General features: G+C 40.9%; 1 protein-coding gene across 2 annotated transcripts in view; it reads right to left on the bottom strand.

Annotated features, from left to right (window-relative positions):
• Positions 1-13,798, bottom strand: part of NCALD (neurocalcin delta) — a 215,004-nt gene that overhangs the window by 118,197 nt on the left and 83,009 nt on the right. For both annotated transcript variants that reach the window (XM_015561731.1, XM_006760276.2), the window contains one exon: positions 8,490-8,567. The gene's annotated coding sequence lies outside the window, so the exon portion shown is untranslated. The remainder of the gene's footprint in view (positions 1-8,489; positions 8,568-13,798) is intronic.

Here is a 13,798-nt window from a genome sequence, read left to right as displayed (position 1 = left end):
CAGGATTCCATCAATGGAACTCAGGAATTTTTCAACTCTTCAGATAAGCAATGCTGTATATCAGTCAGAGCATAGCGTCTGGATGGAGCCAGACTACATAGGTGAATCTCAATATCACTATTTCCCATTGAAGTGACTTGGGGCAAATGAATGTCTCCGTGCCTCTGCGTCTCACCTGCTGTTGCAATGGTTAAATAAGTTGATGTATGTAACGTGCTTAACACAGTGACTCCTTCTGGCACCTTCTGGCTCTGGGGCAGAGCTGTAGAAGTATTTGCCAGAGTCTTCAACCACCTCTCCTTTCAATTAAAATAAGCCCTCAGTTTATGAAGGGAGAAACAGCCAACTCCAGAAAACACCTCAGTTTATGAAGGGAGAAACAGCCAACTCCAGAATGCACCCCTAGGATCTGTATGCACTGCTTTTATAATTCAGAGGGAGCCCCTGATCTAATGAAGCTAGAAATAGCCAAATTTCAAATTCCTATAACATCAAACTGTTACTAATTATGGTTCTGGTCATATGCCATATGTTTCCCAGAAATAACAAATGTTCCATGGAAAAGTAATTGGCTAATAAGGGTAGGAAAAACATATATAGTAAATGTCCTTGTTTTTCTTGGCTGCTAACTTTCATACAATGAAATATGCATTGAAAAAATATGACCATTCAACTGCAGCTACTTCCACCCTTCAGAAAGACGCTCAGAGCACTGAAACGTTTGGGGGCTGTGTTCAAATAGCATTGTCAAGTAATTTCTTTTGAATCTGCCACATTTTAAACTTTGAAAAATGTTACTCGGGTCTCAGGTGATTTTCCCCCCAGTAGATATTACAGTGGAAGATGTTAAACTAACTCCATGTGATTCTCATTTTCAGAAACACAATTTTGGACTGCTTAAGAGTGACAATCTATCCCCTTGAGTTGCATTAAAAAGAAATTCATTTCAGGTTTAAATAGAGTCTTTTGGTGTGGGTTGTTTTTTTTTTTTCCTACTAGGAACACATTCTCTGAGGCAATTTCTCAATGTTGCTATTTAACAGGCTCCATGTTTTAGATTTTTTAAAATTCCCTTTTATGTCACTTAAATGTGACTGAAGTGCATTTTTACAACTATTTAGTGAAAGAAAATTAATTATTGATCAAGTGAGCTTCATTTATAAAGGCCATACCAACAGTAGGAGGCTGAAGGTACGTTTTCTTTCAGTACATTTTATACTCAAGAGCATGTATTTCAAGAATGCATCAGTCTGTTATTCTCATTCATTTCTATTTCCTGATGCCAATAAGGCACGATGATCCTGTAGGCACTCAAAAGGGATCAAGGTCGGATCCAAGCTACTTTGGAGACAGCGCTGCCCTCTGTAGTGTGATGGTACTACATGTAATCAGTGTGCTGATGATGCCACAGGCAATGCCAGGTGCTGGGATTATAATGATGAAAACAGCAGACCTAGGTCCTGTCCTCATGGAGCTGAGAGTCTGGGGTAGGCTGGTTAGTGTGGTCTGTGGACCAGCACTACCCCATGAACTATACCTTATCAGACTGCAGCAGGATAAGTACAGATATTTCAAGTAATTGGTTTGACACGGTTACAGCAGTTGGGCATTGTTGCTTTTGTTGCAACACATTGTTGCAACACCCAATGTGTGACTCAGTGGAATGTGTGGTCAAGTCTGGTTACCCAGCACTGTTAAAGGTTATATGAATAACCAAGTGGACACACCTCGCCTCACTGAATGATTGCCAAACTTGCAAAACAAATTTCCCTTACTCTTCACCTCTCTCCCTCCCTACAGTTGAGTGTAAGTGTTATTCATATAACCACTTGGTTATATGAATAACCAAGTGGACACACCTCGCCTCACTGAATGATTGCCAAACTTGCAAAACAAATTTCCCATGGCAGGATCTCAGCACTGGTCACGGGCAGGAGGACACATATTGGTCTGTGATGAATTGAAACTTTTTTAAAAAAAAAATCTACTCCTTCCAATAGATAGTTTGGGAAGCTTTTGTATCCACTCATCTACTGATGGGCACTTGGGTTGCTGCCAAATCTTGGCTACTGTAAATAACACCACAATGAACATAGGGTGCATATATTCTGCACATATACTCAAATTGGAACAATACAGAGAAGAAGTGATTTCTAAGGGTGGATTGGAATGGAAGGGGTAGCGATAACAGCATGAGAAGAGGTATGAAGGCGAAGGAGTGCAGGGATGTCCTGGGCCACCTGGTTCATTGCAGTTGGAGTGTGATATGGGGATGGGGCAACTGGAAGCAAGGAGATAAATGTGAAAAGGTCTGTTGCAGCCAGTTAGTAGAGGGCTTTGAATGCCATGGAAGAGAATTAGAACTTCATTTACAATCGGAAGTTACCAAATATTTCTGAATGTGACAGTGACGCGAAAGAAAGCTCCATTTGACCAAACACTATTGGTCTCATTCGTATATTGGTCTCTATAGGCATCACTTGAGGCAGGATGTCTTTATGTGAAGTAAATAATAATAGTAAAAATGAACTTTTAAAAAGTTATTATAATGGTGTCATACAGTGTAGTCATATGTCTAAGTAAACTTGTGTAATCTTAAGTCTGCCCGGGCTCCACAGCATAGCAAATGCCACTTGAAAAGGTCCAATCCTGGGTGATGACAGCGATTTGGAAATGCCATTTCTTAGCTTAACAGTGACGGGAGGACGCACACTCTTCCTGTTTTCAGAGCCTCTGGTTAAACCACAGAGATTACGGAACATTAAAGTAACATACCATTACAGAGGCTTACACTACAATGTCAAGTACCATCACCAAAGGACACAGAAGTGGCATTTTTCTCTCTCTCTGTTCTCAGCTCCCTATAAACTAGACTTGAACTCATTCAATGTGCTTCATTTTAAGTTCCTGTGTGTCATCAAAAGGCTATTAATTCTTGCAACTGACTGACTTGGAATGTTTGGCAGCATTAAGATTCCCATCAATGTACCTTTAAAAAAATAGATAAGCTACTAAGTAAGTTTTCAATTTTGAGGGTAAAATTTCATGTCATTTTAACAAATAAAAGAAGGCTCTACAATGGTCTGCTCTCTCCCCCACAGGGGGAAAAATATTACCACGTTAGTAATGCACACATTTGCTCCATAAAAATCTAATTACTCAGTCTTCTAATTCTGGTTTCATACTTTTTGAAATTGTGATGGAAGAACTAGAGAGTTATAAAGATACCATCCTATGAAGCTGAAAGCTGTCCGTTTAGAATTGGCCGTGTTTGCAATGCTATGACTACAGTGCGAAGCTAAAACACGGTGAGCTTTTGAGTACTCGCTGATCGTGATGTGCTAAAGCAGTGGTTCTCCACGGACAGTGACTGTGCCTCTCTCAGGAAATGGGGGACAATGCTTAGAGATGGATGTGGGGGGACTGCTGGCACTGACCCTTCTGCACTGCATGGGACATTTTTAAAAGGTTATTTTGATGGTGTCATACAGTAGTCACCCTCACACCAGGATGATCTGGTCCAGCGGGTTGCAGTTGAGAAACCCTGAACTCAAGGATCACACTAACACATTCCCATCATTCCTCTAGGCATATATGAAAACAACGTTGATTCATATAATCTGAACATCAGGAACAAGGAAGTTCCTGGAAGGAACCCTCTTGCACTGCCGGTGGGAATGCAGACTGGTGCAGCCACTGTGGAGAACGGTATGGAGTTTCCTCAAAAAACTAAAAATGGAACTCCCATTTGACCCAGTGATCCCACTTCTAGGAATATATCCCAAGAAACTAGAAACACCAATCAGAAAGGATCTATGCCTCCTTTTGATACAGTGAACTACCTTTCCCCGCCTCCCACCCCCGATTTTTGCAAGTGAGACCTGAAGGTGACCCTCACAGGAGCCCTGGTTTAACCCCATCCGTGGAAATGCTTTATGTACAGATATGCAAACACTATCATCAGGGCATCTTCAAGCAGAGCTTCAGAAAAGACAGGCATGACTGGAGACTCAAACAAGGTTCCAGACATGTCTTACCCGCTGAGTTGTAAGTCATGATGATTTTAAGATGCACCATCAATTAAAGAACAGCTTTTGAGAACGTGGCAAGGAAATACTTCCACTTAAATGTGTCCCTTGATTGTAAAATGCGAACATTATTTTTAGAGACAGTAGATATGCAAAATGTGTAAAGTATATGAAGTGTAAGAGAAGATATACTGAGCTATTTTTGTAAAAAATGGGAAGACTGAAACACTATCCCTTAGATCAGTGATGGCGAACCTTTTGAGCTCGGCGTGTCAGAATTTTGAAAAACCCTAACTTAACTCTGGTGCCATGTCACACATAGAAACTTTTTGATATTTGCAACCATAGTAAAACAAAGATTTATATTTTTGATATTTATTTTATATATTTAAATGCCATTGAACAAAGAAAAATCAATCAAAAAATGAGTTCGCGTGTCACCTCTGACACACGTGTCATAGGTTCGCCATCACTGCCTTAGATCCTGCTCAATCAGTGTTAATCTTAGTTACTTTCACATTGTCCCCTCAACCTTCCACCACCGCGCCAGGAAGAGGCGGTAAGATGCAGGGTCGGTTAGCGGTACCACCACTAGATCCTCAGCAACGAGAACAGATACCAATCTCGTAGGTTGCCTCTAATGTCCTCTCCTGGGATTTCTCCAAGGCCTTTGACTGCAAACTGATACTGTGGAGAACACCGGTGCTGCGCATGGTCCTCGCACTGCTAGAGAATATAACTTCACATAACTACATGCTTAGATCCAATGCATATTTAAAATTATTTTTTAAATTCCACCTAATAACCAACCTATACCACTTACGCATCAACAAAAGCATACCAGCTATATATTTGCTTATTGCATCTTATCTGCTTGCTCCACCGGAAGTGAAGATCCATGTGAACAAGGATTTTATCTGTGTTTAAATGAGTGAGTAAGTGAATGAATGAATAAATGAAATCTTCTCCCAAATAGCAGAGTCATTATACAATTGCAGGTGTCTTTTATTTCACACGCGTGACAGGAGGCAATAGGACTCACTGCATGTTATTAACTGCACATGTTCACTCAGTCATTCTCTACTGAGCCTCTCATGCCTGCCCCTGCCACCTTCCCAGCTTCCCTCATGTCATGCCCCCATTGCTCCCCACTGAACTGGAAGCATTGGGGGTATGACTGAGCGTTCCCAGCATGCTCCACGCTCTCTTCTGTCTCAGAGCCTCTGCCCGGCGCACTCCCCTCCACCCCCAGCCCTCCAGCTTCCTTCAGGAAGGCCTCCCTGATCACCGTTCCACTAGGTGCAGTGCCTGTATTTTATAGTTTCATAGTTTCTCGTGTTTGGTTCGGTTTTCATCATAGTACTTACTGCATTTGTAAAATATAATTTGTGTAGTTATTTGACTAATGTCTCTTCCCACCTCATACCACTCAACTGTAGGCAGAAGCCATGCCTGCCTCATTTCCCATCAATATCCCCTCATCTAGCGCCGTGCCTGTCAGATAGCAAGCGCTCAACCAATATTTATTGAAAGAATAAATGAATTATTTTTCTAGGATTATAATCTGCTACCAAATATACAAGTCCATGTTCTACTGTATCATTCTTCTTTGGGCTCAAGTTGGGGGCTTAATTGATACTTTTTGGTTCAGAGAAATCATCATTCTCTGAAGTCTGTAACATTAAAAGAGCTTGTTGCAAAATTACTGAAAAATCAACTGCTTTTTATTCTTCTACATACTAATAAAAAAGTAATGTGCTTCCTTCCCCCACCTCCACCCCCCACTTAATTGATTAGCTGTGTGGGCATTAAGAACATAACTGGGTGGAAAATGGTGGTCAGGAAATCAATTGCTTGGATAATGAGTATTTGTTTCTATGTCTGCGTTTGAAAACATCTGGAAGCGTACTTTAATTTCCCTCTAGATATTTGGTGTCTTGTGCTCTCAGCCTCTGAAATAATCTCTTCCCATTACTGTCCCCGCATGAAAGATACTGTGTTGACAAAATAGGTGTTTCTGATAGAGGGGATTTTATGGGACATCGAAAAAGGGTAGTGAACTTGGGGACCAAGAGGATTCAGATAGTATTCTCTTCAAGAGGAGCAGCAAGGAAGAGGTCTTTAGTGCAGAGAACTGCAGAAAAATAGGACTCCATGTAATATCATGTAACTAAGAAGCTAGTCACACAGGAAGCCTTGGGGAAGAGTATGGAATTCTTGGGGATCCAGACAAAAGGGTTCTAGCCTAAAGGAGCTAAAGAAAGACAACCAACCACCAGAAATCAGAAATAATTCATTGTAAACCTGAAGCTTATTTATGAACTTCACTTGAAAATAGTTTCGTTGCATACATCTTCCCTACCGGTTGTTATCAGGATCCCTGTCGCTGGCCCATTTTTATGCGAGTATGGAACTCTTACACAGGGTTCCTGAACTCCCCGGAAGTGGGGGCAGGGTTTGCTAACCTAGGCCACCCTCCTGGAGAGCCCCCCCGAGGAAGGTTAGCCTCCTTAAAGAGGTCCCCTGCCCGCTGCCTTGTTCACTACTATCACGGGCCAGCAGTAGCCCAAAGGGGAGCTGCTCATTCACCGCCTGGAGCTTTGCTGTCCATTTCTCATCCCAACTGTCCTCCTGTGGGCCTGGCAGATGCCTCAAATCTGCAGCACGAACTCCTGCAGCTTCTCCTTGTTCCACATACAACAGGGATGAAGGAGAGCTTATATTTGGGGTTCACCCGGGTAGGGAGTCGCCAGTGACGAATCCCCTGCCCCTGAGATCACAGACACAGAGGAGAGACCTGGATGCTTGAGGAGCAGCAGCAAGGCCCAGAGGCCCAGAGCAGACGCCGGTTCTCTCCACCTCCAGGTCCCAGGAGAGGTTCTTACGTTGAATCATACTCAGGCCTTACTGTCCCCCGGCATTTTCTTGTAATTCTTTAATGTGATGTTAGAAAGATCCAAGGAACTAATGCAATGGCTACTATCGTATCTACTGGTAGGGTTGTGCTACCCACATGTAGTTCAAACAGAGAATTATGACAAGAAGAAATGGCCGCTCAAACTGCCAGATCCCTACCAACTTGATGTACAATTCTCTCTTGGCTTCCAGGAGACATGCTTTGGGGTTGAGACTTACTTCTCAATGTCACGAGGAGAGAGAAAACAACAAAAGTTTAGATTTTGTTTAGCATAACTTCAGATATTTCTTTACTGTCCCATAGATCTCATGAAGAGGACTGGCCTACCAAATCTGGAATAAAGACTTTGTACTTTCACTTTCTGGTGTCCTTCAGACCAGCCATGTTGCTCCCCTAATCTATAATAATAGAAGTGTAATATACTAATTAGACCGGACAGTCGAACGACCTTCCGGACGTCCTTCCAGACATCCTTTTGGACGATCATCCAGATGAAGCCGGGGCTGCGAGGGCTGAGCCCCATGCACGAATTTCCTGCATGAGGCCTCTAGTGCTAAATAAACCAGGAGCTTGATGGGGATAAAGGAAGTGGGCTGAGTCAAGTACTTGAATATTTCATTTTACATCTACTTCTCTCCCTCCCTTATAATAGCAGTAAAATACAAAATGAGGTTTGGTTCTTGCCCACATTTATTTTATTTTTGTCATTTACTCCTCATATAAAACTATTTGGCCAAGTAAATATTCGATTACTATCCATGCCTCATTTACAAACAGCCACAAAACATGTTACCAGGGCCTAAGCCATACTACCTTGCTTACATATCTTGGCTGGTTCCCATCTGCGGCCACAAGCATATTTTGAAAAAATATCCACAAAATTCATCTACCAGATTTCCCTCTCTGAAAAGCCAACTTCCTAAATATTCAATGAGTTGGCTTCTGAGGCCCACATCCACACATTAAGAAAGTATTAATGTTCTTGTCTTAACAGGAAATTCACTATTGTGGTTGCTGCTTTCCTAATTGTACCAGAGTAGAATTTCAGAAGAACCTTTTCTGAATGAGAAAACATCCCACCTGCTTGCTGCCCAGGATCCTCTCACATGTCCCAGGCCCAGTGAGCACGCTGGGAAAGTAAGGAGGGGCCCATGCATATTGCCTTTTTTTCCAGGAAGCAAGACAGGTTTTTACTTCATTACCTGCTATCCTGTTTTGTTTCTAAGTAGATTTCTTACACTTCAATAACGTTTCTATTTAACCAGAGTCACCATAGAAGAAAACAGAATTTTTTAAAAAAAAATTAGAATGGGTACATAGTTTTCTTTTCAGTAACATAGATTTATCAAGAGTTAAAAATGGAAACGTATACCTCATGATGAAGCTTTAATTAACAACACACATAAGCTAGCATTTTCCTTTTGCCAAACACCAAAACATATAAACACACAGCAACCCGACTAGGACACAATAACTTTGCATTCTGAATCTTAATCTGCACAATGGAAACTCGGGCTTTCAGAGAGGTTAAAAAAGTCACTCACAGCACGCAGCCACGCAGAGCCTGGGTCCCGGAGCCTCCTGGGTTCACGGCTGAGCCTATGACCAGCAGCTCTGTGGCCCTGCAACCGAGATCGCGCATAATTAACGAATATTTCACTTGAAGGTTTGACCGTTCGGTAAAGCAGTTTATGTAAGGTTGTTACTTTTAATTCCTCTGAAGATGCTTTGCCAACAGGAAACAGGAAACACACCTACAAGAACACTGACATATTTCAGCCTAATTGGTCTTTGTGGCTCAAAGTACTCAGAGTGAGTCTTGTATCACAGGGGGTGGGAGGTACAGTCCCCCAAAGAGTAGGATTCATGTCCTAGCATTTCACAGTCTAAAGTCCTTTGGATAGATGCTCTTTAGGCAACTTTTAATAGGGAGAAACAGGCGCTCTTAGTAACATTCAGGCCTCTGGCTTTAATCCTGGAAGGACTATAAACTTTAGAACAAATTCATGTGTATATACACATATGTATGTAATAAATATGTGACCATATAATACGTTATTTTTAGTATACACATTATTAAAATAACAAATAACATGTTAAAATTATATATATATATATATATTTCCCCCCTACAATACAGATAGAAACTATCCTTCAGTCATCTTTTTAATGTAAATAACAGAAAACCCAACTCAAACTCACTCATACAAATAAATAACAAAAAAAAATATTTTGGTTCCTTGAACTGTCGGGGGGGCGGGGCGGGGGAAACAGACGGAGGATTAGTTTTGGGAAACCAGAGTTCATCCTATCATTTGACTCTCTGCCACTCTCTGGGCACAGGTGTTCTCTGTAGATGGACTCGAACTTCTGGCTGCCTTCCCCTCATGGTACAAAACCAACAGCAGCAGCAGTTGAAGACCACGCACCCATCTTCCAAGGGGACAGGGTGAGCATGCTGGCTGCCCTAGTTCTGACCGATGTCACTCAGATTGCTCATTGCTGAACCAGTCACCATACTTGGCTGAATGACTTTAAATTAAGTAAGGTTATTCCCTGGAAGTGAGGGGAGAATCATTCTAAAGAAAAATCACATGGAAAGATATTCCAGATCCTGTGAGGAAGGGAAAAGGGGCAAGACTGGGGAGAAAATCAACAAATGTCCACAACAACAATGTTCGGCAAGAATCAGAATCTGAAGATTGGTGTTTGGGGGTGTGTATCCAGGAAAACAACTAGCTCTGGGGTTATTTGAAGGTGTCTGAAAGAGAATGAATGAGCTGAAGTTCAAGAGATATTGGTTAGCCAAGTCTTTACATTTAGTCAAACTTCCTATTAACATTGGATTTGCCCTCTTGGAAAATAGTTCAGAACACTTCCACACTGTTTATGAAATATATTTCAAAGTGTATAAAGTGCCCTTGCATTTGAACTTCCATTTTGTTATCCGCCACCACTGAAGATCTATTTACAGCAATTCCTTTTACCCGGTACAGCGTGTCTGGCTATCAAGAAAAAATGACCAGGCATACCAAAAGGCGAAAAACACAATTTGAAGAGACAGAGCAAGCATAGAACCATACAAGGCAGGGAAGCTGGAATTAAAAGACAACAGAACTCCCATGAAGGCTAGAGTAATTTACTGAGCCAAAAATCAATGAGGAGTCATAGCCAAAAATCAATTCCAGAGGGATTAAGGACTTAGTTGTGAAAAGCAAAATGTTAAAACTTGAAGAACAAAATATGAAACATCTTTTTTGACCTCCAAATGGGAAAGGAATTCTTAAGGCACAGAAGTGTTCATCATAAAAGGAAAGACCGATACATTTTCCTACTGTAATATTAAGATCTGCTACAAACATGCAATAAAGAGAACAAAAGGTATGCCAATATCCGAGACAGGTTTGCAACATGCAAAATCAACAAGAGAGCAGTATTCAGATTTTATAAAGAAATGTTACAAATCATTAAGAAAAAGACAACACGATAGAAAAATGAGCAACAGATGTGACACCCTGTCACAGAGGAGAAAAATATAAATAGTGGGTGAGCATATGAAAATATGAACAACCACATTTGTAATCAGGAAAGTGGACGTTAAATTGATAGTGGGAGGAGTATAAATTGATGTAAACACTTGGGAACAATTTAGCATTATTTTATGAATCTTACCAAGTTGAATGTTCCCATATCCTCCAATTGAACAAATCCACTCCTACCTCTATTCTCTAGAGAAACCCTTGTATATTTGCACTGGGAGATATGCACAAAGTGTTTATAACAGCTTTATTCAAAACAGCAAGAAGCTATATTGAGCACAAATGTCCACCAACAGGAGAGCCAATAAATTGAGTCATATGCATACAATAAAATATTAGACAACAGGGGAAATCAATACATCACAACTGCATGCAACAACTTAGGTGAACCTTAGGAAAATAACGAATGAAAAAAAGCAAGTATCAGGTAATTACATACAAATGATAACATATTTTAATACATGAAGCTCAAGAACAGCAAAAGCTAAGAAAAGTTTTGTTTCAGTAAACCCACATGTAATACATTTTTTTACAGTTCTACAATCATTTTATCACATATGAAGATTCATGTAGCCACCACAATAATCAAGACACAGAACTGTTCCTCACCACACAAAACTCCTTCCTGCTACTATTTTATAGTCACACCCTTCCTCTCTGCCCTCGCCCCTTATACCTAGAAACCACTATACTGTTCTCTGTCTTTACAATTTTGTCATTTCTAGAATGTTTATCAATTAAACCATACCTGTTGGAGACCAGGTGTAAGCTGACATGGTCCTTGCACCTGAAGGGGCCAGCAAGGCTGGGACCCTTACCCACACAGTTTTCCCAGACTTGTTTGGATGGCGGTTATCAGTAGAATGAGAGCAACCTTTGTGGAATGAGAACAGCCTTTCATGGCTTACCAAGAAGTCTGTAACTATTTACTGAGATTTGCTGTACCGAGAATTTGTCCTTCTGCTCTGTCCCTCCCTTAGAGATTAAGAGGAACAAGGAATACAATCCTCTTGACAGACCTCCTAATTCAGTGGCTTGTGTATAAAAAGCATTGGGTGGTTAATAAACTTGCTGCAGTTCCTCGATTGAGCTGTAGTCCTCCCGATCCCGCTCTCCTGTCCTTCTTTCTTTTCTCAATTCCCACCTCCCTACCTCAACCTGGCTCAACCTGTCAGGCTGGCCCTGACACATACCATAAGTGACCTTTTGATATTGGTGGGGGTTCTTTTGTGTTTTTTATTTTGCTTTGTTTTCACTCAGCATAATGCTCTTGAGATCCACAGAGTTGTTTCGTCCATCAATTTTATTGAATAGTAATCCATGGTTTGAATGTACTATAGTTTGTTTGACCACTCATTGTAGGACATTTTAGTTGTTTTGGGGTTACCCTATCTAATAAAAGGGTAATATGCAAATTAACCATCACTCCATCACAAGATGGTAGCACCCAGTCCTCTCAGCCCCGCTAGAGTCCATCAGCCCCGGGGGGGCGGCCGCTGAGAGCAGGCAGCGTGAGTGGCCTGGTGGAATGTTTGCTTTGTTGCCGTGGTGACAAGGCAAGCGTTCCACTGTGGTCACAGAGGGCCTCTGGGCAGCAGGCATGGAGTGGCCGGAGGGAAGGAACACTTGCGTCATTGCCCCAGCGATTAGGCAAGCATTCCGTGCCCAGCCGCAGATGGGCCTCCAGGCCACAGAGAGCCTCTAGGCAGCGGGTGCGGAGAGGCCAGGCCCTGCAGAGAGCTACTGGCACACAGATTCATGCACAGAGCTACTAGTCTATATATATAAAAGCCAGCCAAATGTCCGACCATTCGATTGCATTGACGTGCGCTGACCACCAAGGGCAGATGCTCCAACTGGTAGGTTAGCTTGCTGTTGGGGTCTGGCCAATCGGGAGTGGGCGAGATGGGCCAGACTTGCCCTGGAGCCAACCTCCCACGGTCCCCCACCACCACACCTGGCCTCTATAATTTTCTTTCAATGTGCACGAATCTGTGCACCAGGCCTCTAGTTACAAATAAAGCTTCAAGGAGAAATTGAATATTGGCTTTTGTGGAGATGTAGTTTTTTATTTCTCTGGGATAAATCATAGGAGAGTGATTGCTGAGCCATGTTTTAAAAATTGCCTAATTATTGCCCAGAGTAGCTGTACCATTTTAACCAGCAATGTATGAGAGATTCTGTTTTTTTGTATTCTTGTCAGCATATGGCATTATTGCTATTTTCAATTTCAGTTGTTCTAGTGGGTATGTAGAGATAGAGATAGCTCATCACGATCTTCATTTGCACTTTCCTAATAGCTTGTGGTGTTAAATGTCTTTTCATGTGCTTATCTAACAGCTATATCCTTTTTAGTAGAGTGTCTCTTTTAATTATTTTGCTTATTCTCAAATAGAATTGTTTCTTTTTTAACTGTTGAGTTTCATGTTCTTTACACAGTGTAGCTACAAGTCCTTTGTCAGGTATGTGTTTTGCAAATATTTTCCATCAGTCTATAACTTAGCTTTTCATCCTCTTCACAGAGTCCTTCGTAGAGCAAATATTTTTAATTTGGATCAAGTCTGATTGATTTATTTTTTCTTTTAGAGGTCATGCCTTGGTATTATGTTTTAAGAACTCTTCATGCAGCCACAGGTCCTGAATATTTTCTCCTCAAAGTTTTATAGTTTTATGTTTTATATCTAAATTTACAATCCATTTGGAGTTGTATAAGGTGTTTTTTGTTTGATTTTGCCCATGGTTACCCAATTATTTCAGCACCATTTTCTGAAGGAAAAAAAAAGTCTTTCCTCCATTGAATTGCTGTTAGAGAGTCGCCAAAAATCAGTTGACTAACTTATATGTGGCTGTTTCCAGTTTCTCTATTTTGTTCCATTGATCTTTGTATCTATCCCTCTGCTAATTCCACACAGTCTTGATTATTGTAGCCTCATAATATATCTTGAAGTCAGGTAGAATGATTCCTCCCAGTTTTTCTTCTTTTTAACAATTGTGTTAGATATTCTAGCTTCTTCCCTTTTCATATAAATTTTTACAATAATCTTGTCTAGAACTACAAAATTCTTTCCTGGAATTTTTTAAATAATTACATTAAACCTGAATATCAATTTGGGGAGAATTGAGGTCTTTACTATGTTGAATCTTCCAATTTATGAACATAGTATGTCTTTCTATTTATTTAGATCTTCTTTTATTCCTTTCATAGGCATTTTACTGTTTTCAACACACAAATCTGTATATGTTTTGCTAGATTTACACATAAGTATTTCATATCTTGTGCAATTATAAGTGATACTGTATATATATATATATAT

The sequence above is a fragment of the Myotis davidii genome, unplaced genomic scaffold, assembly GCF_000327345.1.
Source record: "Myotis davidii unplaced genomic scaffold, ASM32734v1 scaffold497, whole genome shotgun sequence".
Taxonomy (NCBI): Eukaryota; Metazoa; Chordata; class Mammalia; order Chiroptera; family Vespertilionidae; genus Myotis; species Myotis davidii.
Note: the sequence above shows the minus strand (reverse complement) of the source record. Positions and strands in the feature narration are given on the sequence as shown.